Source organism: Crocodylus porosus, unplaced genomic scaffold (genome assembly GCF_001723895.1).
Source record: "Crocodylus porosus isolate Cpor-Errol unplaced genomic scaffold, CroPor_comp1, whole genome shotgun sequence".
In the NCBI taxonomy this organism is placed as follows: Eukaryota; Metazoa; Chordata; order Crocodylia; family Crocodylidae; genus Crocodylus; species Crocodylus porosus.
This window is the reverse complement of record NW_017728918.1, coordinates 89,154,198-89,163,708: the sequence shown is the minus strand read 5'-3', so window position 1 is coordinate 89,163,708 and position 9,511 is coordinate 89,154,198.

Here is a 9,511-nt window from a genome sequence, read left to right as displayed (position 1 = left end):
TGAAGTAAATTTGAGTTCACCAAAGCTCATTCTCTCTCTCTCATTTAGTTTGTCTAAAAAGGTGCATATTTACCCTGCCTTCTGACTAGAACTATCTTAGGACATAATAATTTTACTGTATTTTTAATTTCAAGGCTTTTTATAAACTATACCACAGTGACATCCCTGAGCTACAGCTACCAGCTTGTGGAGGGTGTCAGCTAAATAGATGAGGACATGTCTACATGTTGAATTATTATGCGGGGACATAGTTTCACCAGATTAACTCAACCTACTGTGGAAATTAATCCAGCTGAATCAGAAAAAAGGCACTCTTGTTCTGAAAGATAACTACCCATATATGACTCATTCTGAAACAGCTGCTTCTCTTTAAATTCATATCCTTCGTTTCCTGGGAAATTTCAAGTGTAGGTAAGAAATTTACTTTGTCTATTTGACATATTTGTACTGATGCAAATCCCTAATGTAGAAGCATTGCACTGCTATAAAGCAGGGTTTATTCTGCAGTGATTTACTGGATTAAATTGCACCAATGTACATGTCTTGGAATCTTGCAACAGATAAAAGTTGGGCTTTGTATTAGCTTATCTACATTATCATTTTATACATTGTTCCAAGTTCCTCTAGTATAGCTATGACCTAAGTAAAAATAGCACTCTGTTACTCAAGAAACCTGCTCCCCTGAATGCATTCAGTCCTCCATCAGCCTATTTTATTTAAAAGTCACCCTTTTCTCATGTTAGTATTGCTGATTCGTTTTGATTGATTTATCATTGGGTGTGTACAGAAGTTTCATTTTTCATGTGATGAGCAGGGATCCGGGTTTTCTGTTTCCCACAGAAAAACAAGTAAACCGTGTATGTTACCTTTTACTGGAGACGAACACAGATTTCTCATTTTACTGGAGAAGTCCACAGATTTTTCAGTTTTGGGACAAGCCAGAGTTCCAGCCTGCAGAGGGCTGGGAGGGAGCAAGAGGAGGGCAGTCAGGCAGGGGGTGCCATGCACATGGCCCAGCTCCTTCAGGTAAGTAGGAGGAAAGAGGGAATTGAGCCCCCATAATAAAGGAGGGAGAGGGGGAGTTGGGCAGGGCTGGGGCTGGGATAGGGGCTGTTGCCCAGCCAGGAGGTGCATAGGGTTAGGAGCCCAGGGATCCAACACATGGCTGCAGAGCCCCAGCAGGGAGTGGGAATGGCCATGGGTGGTTTGTCTGGGGGGGTGGGGCTGGTTTCCCACCACTGCATGCACTCCTGGAGGGCAGGGAGGGACTTGCACGCCCCCCCTCCAAGATCTGTGCATGAAGCGGGAGTGCGGCAGGCTGCCTGCTGCAGGCTCAGGCTCCCTGACCTGCTTCACTTCCCCAGGGCCTCCACAGCCCAGTGGGCACGGCTCGGTGTGGCAGGGAACAGCGGGGCCACAGAGAGAAGCTGCCTGCTGCTGTGAGCTCCATGCTCCCCTGGCAATGCACCTGCTGTGTGGGCGGCAGATTTGAGGGGCACAACCCCATGCCGCTGCCCCCACTGCAGCCGCACACACAGGAGGCATGTCACCAGGGCAGTGGGGAGCTCGCAGTGGCAAGCAGCTTCTCCGTGTGGCTCTGCTGTTCCCTACCATGCTGGGCTGTGCCTGCTGGGCTGTAGAGGCCCCAGGGAAAAGCAGCAGGACAGGAGCCGGAGCCCACACCCACCCCTCCCCCATGCACAGATGTGAGGGGGTGTGGATCCCCACTTCCTGTTGGGGAGTGCATGCCCCAGCAGAGAGCTGCCTCCCCCACCTGAACCTGCAGCAGGCAGGCAGCAGTGGGGAGCCAGGCTCCATTCTACTGCAGCAGCTGTCGCCTCCTGCCAGGGGCAGGTGGCTGCGGACCCAGGTCCCTGGCCTTGTAGCCCTGGCAGCTTGTGGGGGGGTACCAGCAGAGTTGGGCAGGCTGTGGGCAGGAGTGAGAGGCACCACTAGGGCTAGGGGGGCTAAAGGAGAGCCTTTAATAACGAATTTGAGGGGTTTTATCAGAGAATTTGCAATTTTTTTTATCAGAGAAAACCAGGATCCCTGGTGATGAGGCCTGTAGCCATAGTACAACAAAAGTTCACAACTGCAGAGTGCTTTAAAGTGGCTGATTGTGCAAAAATTTCATAGATTCATAGACGCTAGGATTGGAAGACCTCAACAGGTCATTGAATCTGACCCCCTGCCTAGGCAGGAAAAAGTGCTACAGTCAGATGACCCCAGCCAGATGCCTATCCAGCCTTCCCTTAAAGACCCCCAAGGTAGGGGAGAGCACCACCTGCCTTGGAAGCCCATTCCAAATTTTGGCCACCCTTACTGTGAAGTTTTTCCTGATCTCTAGCTCAAATCTGTCAGTTTGTGACCATTGTTCTAGATTTAAGCTAGAGATCAGGAAAAACTTCTTCACAGTAAGGGTGGCCAAAATTTGGAATGGGCTTCCAAGGCAGGTGGTGCTCTCCCCTACCTTGGGGGTCTTTAAGGGAAGGCTGGATAGGCATCTGGCTGGGGTCATCTGACTGTAGCACTCTTTAACCCTCACCTGATGTAGCATCAGACAGGGGTGGTCTAAGGCAGAGCACCTTAGGGAACTTGTGTACAGGTTCCCTGTGAGGGTTAATTTTGTGCGATTCTACCCGCATCCCATGCAGTTTTGCAGGGTTATGCTGGTGGTGCTCACACAGGAGAGCACCAGTCTAGCCTGCCCCGGGGGCTTCCTCATAGAGGAGACAGAAAACCTGTCTCCTCCCTGCACAAGCAAGCAGGGGTAAATGAAGGGAGCTCCTTTTGTTGTACCTACCTCCTCCAACTACCCCTGCTGGGGTGCTGGGGGAACTGGGCTGAACCTACACAGCAAGAGGGCTCCCTTCCCCCCAACTCCCCATGCAAATGTCTTGACAGTGGCAGAGGCTGCTGCACCTGGAGATGGGGTGGTGGGGAAACAGAGCCTCCCTGCCTCGCAGATCCATCCTGCCTCCCCACAAGACCCCAGCAGGGGTAGCTGAGCCGGGCCCATGCAACAGGGGGACTCTGTACCTTCCCCTGCCTGAGGCTCTTGAAAATGGTAGCCTTGTGGCTGCCATGCCAGCCTCTGCCACTGTCAAGATGCTGCATGGGGGTGGGGGAAAGGAGCCCTTCCTGCCATGCAGGCCCATCCCAGATCTCCCCAAGACCCCAGGAGGGGAAGTTGTCAGGGGATAAGAAGGTGGCGGGCCTCTGTCCCTCCATCCTGCCTCCCCAGCCATGGCTGACGGTTGACAGCTGGCAGAGGGGTGGAGTTGGAAAGAGGGGATGTCTGGCAACCTTCTGGAAGGCTGCTGGGGTGTCCCCAGCTGCTAGCCAGGGCCAGTGCAGACAGGCTCCAAGCCTCCTTCACCACCCACCTCCCCAGCAGAAAATTGCCTGTTAGGTTCAATGGCACTCTAACCCACGGTACTTTGTATAAAGTGCCATAGTTAGAGCACCTCCCCAACATGCTGCCTGAACTTTGTACGCACCCATTAACAGAATTGTGGGTCAGGCTGCAGTTGTAGGATCTTTCTTGTTGGTAATGCATCAGCCAAAACCAATATGTTTTGATTTGAAAAACAGTTGAGAAAAAAAAAACTGTTGAAAAACATATATTTTCAATTGTGATTTGATAGGACTAATTGATCATACAAACATGGAACCCCAGGCTGTAGTTTTCAGTCACTTTTCAAAGTAGACCTTCTATTTCATAAGTAATGTATGTAGGATTTTTTTAATTCAAGTTTTTCCCTTTTTCCCTCCTTGTTCTTCTTTCTGAAAGCATTATTTCATCAATTTTATACAAAACAGAGGGGACATATTCCTATCTCCAGTTCACTTGATTGCATTCCCAGATGTGCCTGATATCCTCCTTTGGCAGTGGGACCCTACAGTCCAATTACCCCTGAGTCCAGAACCAGTGCTGCAACTCTTCCTGAGCCCACCTAGTTCTTTTGTATGTTATATCTGACTGTGGGAGCCCTAGTTTTCTAGTTACACCTTTAGAAACAATGTGGAAGTAAATCAAGGGAAAAAAACAGATCTAGCAAAGAGATTTCTGATTCACAAACACTTTACTTTTCAAAAGCACAAGAGTTACACATTTTAGCAAAACAACAAGCTCCTGAACTCAGCCCTTCTGGTCTGATCTCATCACCTCTGTGAATCTTGGGTTTACTCCAAGAAACTTATACCAAAACAGTCCTTCCATCCTTCTTGGCCTGGCAGTGACCTCCTTTGCTTAAACAAGCAGTCTTCTTTTAAAACCATTTCTGTCCTTTGTTTCTCCCTGTGCAGATAGAGAGAACTGGGTCCCAGCTTTCCTTATTCCCTTGTCTCTGATTTCTGCTTGTAATCAAGAGAGACCAATAGTGTAACTAAGGGGGAGAAGAGGAGCTAAGGCACAAGCACCACCTGCAAATTTAAAACAGGCACAAAAATAACCTCCACCACCGCACACCTGGCCATTTGTGTTGCTGTCAGTAGTCCAGCTGTAGTTGCTGCCTCATGTACATCCTCACTAGAGTTGCCATCTATTTGTACATTTATGTAAAGAACACCCTGTAAAAGTCAGTAAAAACATTTTGACCTCCATAAAAACACTGAGCCACTGCAGCTTTAACCTCCATTTGAGGAAAAAGGCTGGAACAGCATTGAAAGAGAGAGAGCGCACAGCAGAGCCATCTGCTGTCTGAGTGGGAGTGCAGCACCCTGCGTGCACAAAACTCTTGTCAGGGCTTTCCTCAGTCACTGGAGTGATCTATACCCCTTGCCTTCTCTCTAGCAGTGTGCTGCTGCTGAGACTCTAGGCCTGTCCCATACCTCTAATAGCCACTCACATCAAAGGTACAGGGTGAAGGGGATGCCAGAACAAAGCTGTGGGATGGAAAGTGGAGAGGCAGTGGATGAGGGGTCTGTGCTATGACAGGGGGAGTAGGACCAGCAGGGATCAGTGCCGGGGAGGTTTAAGTCATGGTGTAACCAAGGGCATCAGGGTGCACAGTGAGCACAGCACCCCTGCAGTGAGGGAAGCAGAGTTTAAAACCACTGCTGCAGTCATACAAGGATGCCAACCCAAGATTTATTTTTAATGAAAGTTAAAATACGTGTCAATAAAAAAACTTTGTTAGTAAAAACGTGCAGGTTGTCAGTAAAGAATAATTTCTTGGAGTTGCAACCCTGAGTCCACACACAGCCCAGGGCACAGAACTGCTCAGTTATACTAAGTCAACACACCTGATGAAAGAAAGTCCATAGTGTTAAGCAGGAAAAAGTTGTTCATTGTTAATAGACTTGATTGCTCTGTCACAGCTACTCAAATAGGGCCTATCTGCTGGGTGTAAAGCCTATGTTACAAAAAAGAAACTATCATGTGCCACACATTATCATCATAAATGTTTTTCATGAATCAAAATGGAGCTTGTAACTGGACACTGGATAAAACCTCAAGTTATATGTGGATATGTTTCAGGGATATAGTTTGTAGCTGTGTTGGTCTAAGGACATAGGCAGACAAGATTCTTTGGGTAAAGCCAATAGAGGTGGTCTAATAGGCTGCTTGTACACACACAAAGGCCCATAAAAGATATTGGTTTTACCCAAAGAACCTTGTCTGCCTATATGGATATGTTAAATTATGTATATAAGCTTTCCCTTTAACTTCAATAACTATACTTTTGAATAAACAATTGTTATCATCTCACCTGAATTTTAATGTTTAAAAAGAAACACACATACTACAAACAAGAAAAAAATACATTGAGTAGAAAAATAAGCTATTCAGGTCTTCATGTTTCATAAAAGAGTAAGGAGGGGGAGGAAGCACAAAGCTAAATGTTACAGTTTTCATTTGCCGGTCACACTTAAAGTATCATCCCATATACAACACCCATATACAGTAAATTCTGTCTTCTCAAAAGGATGACAGACTCACTTGCCAGGATTCTGACTTGTGGTTTATTGGTGATTGGTAATTTACTTGTTTTTAGATCATTAAACTATCACCTCTAGTTTGTTGGTAGTTTAGAAATTGGCCTTAAGTTAAAAATTTCTATTCGTGTTCCCAGGCTAGGAATTAGTTTTTTCATCACATTTTGTTCCACACTGCTCATACTTATGTGACAGGAGGCAAAACATAATATTTTAGGTAGTCTGAGACTACTGGTGTTTAACTAAAAATCCATGTCTTCTTGAAAGAACTCCAAGTTCCTAACCCCACTATTTTTCCTTCTTTACTTCTACTATCCCTCTGTCTCATGTCAGGGCCAACTAATTTTTGAGCCAAATAAAGCAAGAAGAAACTTGCTTCATATCCATTTCATGCATCTCTTACGGAGAAAGGTCATGAGAGAGTTTCAGCAGCTTTTTTGCACCTATTGTACATTTCTGCTACTGTACTCCAAAACATAGGCCAAGAACTAATTTATAGTCCCAGACTTTTACAATCACCACATCAGGAGCTATCACATAACTATTATTAAGCCCAGCTTTAAAAATATAATTAACTTTTGGAGTCTTAAGTCCACGATGCAGAGACAAGACACATTTTTTATTCTATTTTAAAATATGTAAATAGTGAACTTGCAAATGATTTTGGTGCATATATAATTTTTCACAATTTGTATTTTTCATGTTACAGATCAAATGGTAAAATGAAAAATCAGATTGAACTGGATTCAATTTTGCATATTCAGACAACTGTACAAGGAGTAATATCATTTGTTCTTAATGACCAGGGGTAGGCAAAATGTGGCCCGCCAGCCAGATGCAGCCCTCCAGACCATTCTATCTGGCCTGCGGGGTCCTTAAAAAATTTAGAAAATTAATATTTATGTGCCCCTGGCTGCCTGTCACGCAGCCCTCGATGGCTTGCCAAAACTCAGTAAGTGGCCCTCCGCCCGAAATAATTGCCCGCCACTGGAATAGATATTCACAGCATTCTCTTAACACTATATTGGTACACACCCTAAAACAGAGGTTCCCAATCACTGGGCTGCAGCCTGGTACTGGACCATGAAGGGTTGGCTGCCTGGTCGTGGCTCTGCCCACAGCTGGGAGCAGGGGGATGTGGGCCTGTAAATGCCTGGGGTGGAGGGTGGGGAAGTGGCTCTGCTGCTTGCTTCTAGGGAAGGCAGTGGAGCCCCTTCTTCCCAGGCAGCCCCAGCTGGGTCCCCCCAGGCCACCGCCTGTACAGACCCCTCCCCTGCAGGGTCTCCAGGTGCCCATGGCTATGGTGACCCAACCCGTACCTGGGCACAAATGTAGTATTTATAAAGTTACATATTTAAATATTTACAAATTCAAATAGTAAATTAGATTGCTTCTATACCCAGTCCACCAAAATTCTTTGAGCGAGTTTGCCAATCTGCAGCATATAAAGGTTGGGAACCACTGTCTTAAAAAGTGAGTTCATTATAAACATGGAGAAAAGATTAGGCTGAATGAAAGGAAAGGAATAGAATAAATAGTTGCCTCAAGATACCTACCCACTAATCTCATTCTAACCACTATCTACTCTTTTTTTTTTACCACATCCCTCAAACAGTTAGGAATTTCTCTGGCATTCATACTGTATTGTATCAGCATTGTTCTCTGGTAATCCATTCCATATGGTTACTACTGTTTGCATGATACAGCTTTACTTGGGTGCTTTTTTATTTCTAGAGTTACATTTTCCTCACCCTTCTCAAATCAGGGAAGCCAGTAAGAAATACACACTTGCATATATTTGGAAGCTTCTATTTTACCTTCCTGCCAGAATTCTTTATGTGAGACTCCAGCAGAATCCTTCTAAGAGACATATTTCAAAATGAATTGAGAGCATATATATCATGCAGGCTGTACAGTATTCCAGCATAACAAGTTGAGTTAGGTACTGAAAAAATGTAAAAAAAAAAATGTTTTAATCACATCCTTTAGCTTTACTATTGGCACTTAAATATTTATTTTACTTTAGGAATGTTAATTAAAGTTCATTTTAGAAATTCTATTAGCAGAATGATAAGCAGCTGAATTCTATTCTCAAACATGGCTTTACAGTTAGTATAACATAAATTATTTCCATCTACTGTACACCTAACTCCCAGGCTTAGAAATCTGTTTGCACAGCTCTCTTTTTCATAATGGCAGATAAGAAGAGGAACAACTGCCATCTACTGGGAGATCTGCAAGTTGTTTCTGGATCTGTTTTGCATGGTTTCTTCCACCTAATTCTACTGGCTGAATATAGAAGATGAATGTGGCTCAGTGGATAAGCAATTCTTTATTGAAAAGGCTAAAATGTCTATTCACCTCAGGTACAATATGGAGGTAAGAAAGTGGAACTAGCAACTGGACTATTAGTTTTTCCTCTGGAGATGGGCAAGAGCTTAAAAGGCCTGTGTCTTCACTACGGTTTGTAGTTGTTTTAATTTCTAAGTTATTCAGAGTCAAATGATTGCACATTGCTCTTCTGAAAATTAAACTGATTTTTTTGTACTTTTGAAAGAGAGGCTGAAGGCAAGTATTACCTAATCTTACCTGGAACCTACATTATGTTTGTACCCAATTCTCAAGAGGAACACATAGTACCCATGGTACAATCTTTGCACTTTCCTGTGCCTGAGGAAGGACACATGTGCCTGAAAACTTGCAAATAAAGACATTTTTTGCAACTGTCTAGTTGGTCTAGTAAAAGATACTATCTCTACCAAGAGTTCTGATTGCATGATACACAGATACACTCATTGCTACAAAACATTGCATTTACAGAACTGGAAATACCCTGATGAGCTGACATAATGCTAAATATGGCTTTTTCTTCTCTATGTTGATTACAAAGGCATCTGACAAAGTAGGGTGTAGCCTACAAAAGCTCCTGTTTCTCTGAATTAGTCTATAAGATGCCACACTGCCCTGCCTTCTATAAAATCATTTTTTGTCATCATAGGTCACTTGAGTATTCCCAGTCATGTTTAAACCTAACAGTGTTTGGTTAGGCGGACATTTAGTTTCCCCCTAGTAGGGTTTTAATTCATGGCTAACCTAAATGCGTGGAGTAGGTTCAAAAAGTGGCTTCAGCTTGTGTTAGCAATAAATAGCAGCTTAAATATTGATAACAGTACTTCTTCAGCATCTCAAAACAGAAAACATTTAGAGAGATGCTAAGGTTAAGTTTATGAAAAAAAACAAAACAGTAAAAATAGCAGCAATTATCAAATACTCAAAATGCTTTATTTAACTTGGGAAGATAAGCAAAGGTTACCACACAGTATGCAAGAGGGATTTATCCAAGGGCACAGTTACTGTTCCTTTCAGTGTAAAAATATCATGTGAAGCCTACAAGATGTCTGCACGCCAATTCAGCCGTATGTTCTTATTGTTTTAAAAACTTGTTCTAACTTGCCTTTCACCCACAACTGTCTATACTACTCATGTTGTTATAGTATAGATGAGGCCTGCTCATCAAGTGATTAAAATATGGCCCATGGGGCTTGTTAGCACAGCTGCTGAAGCCACTGCA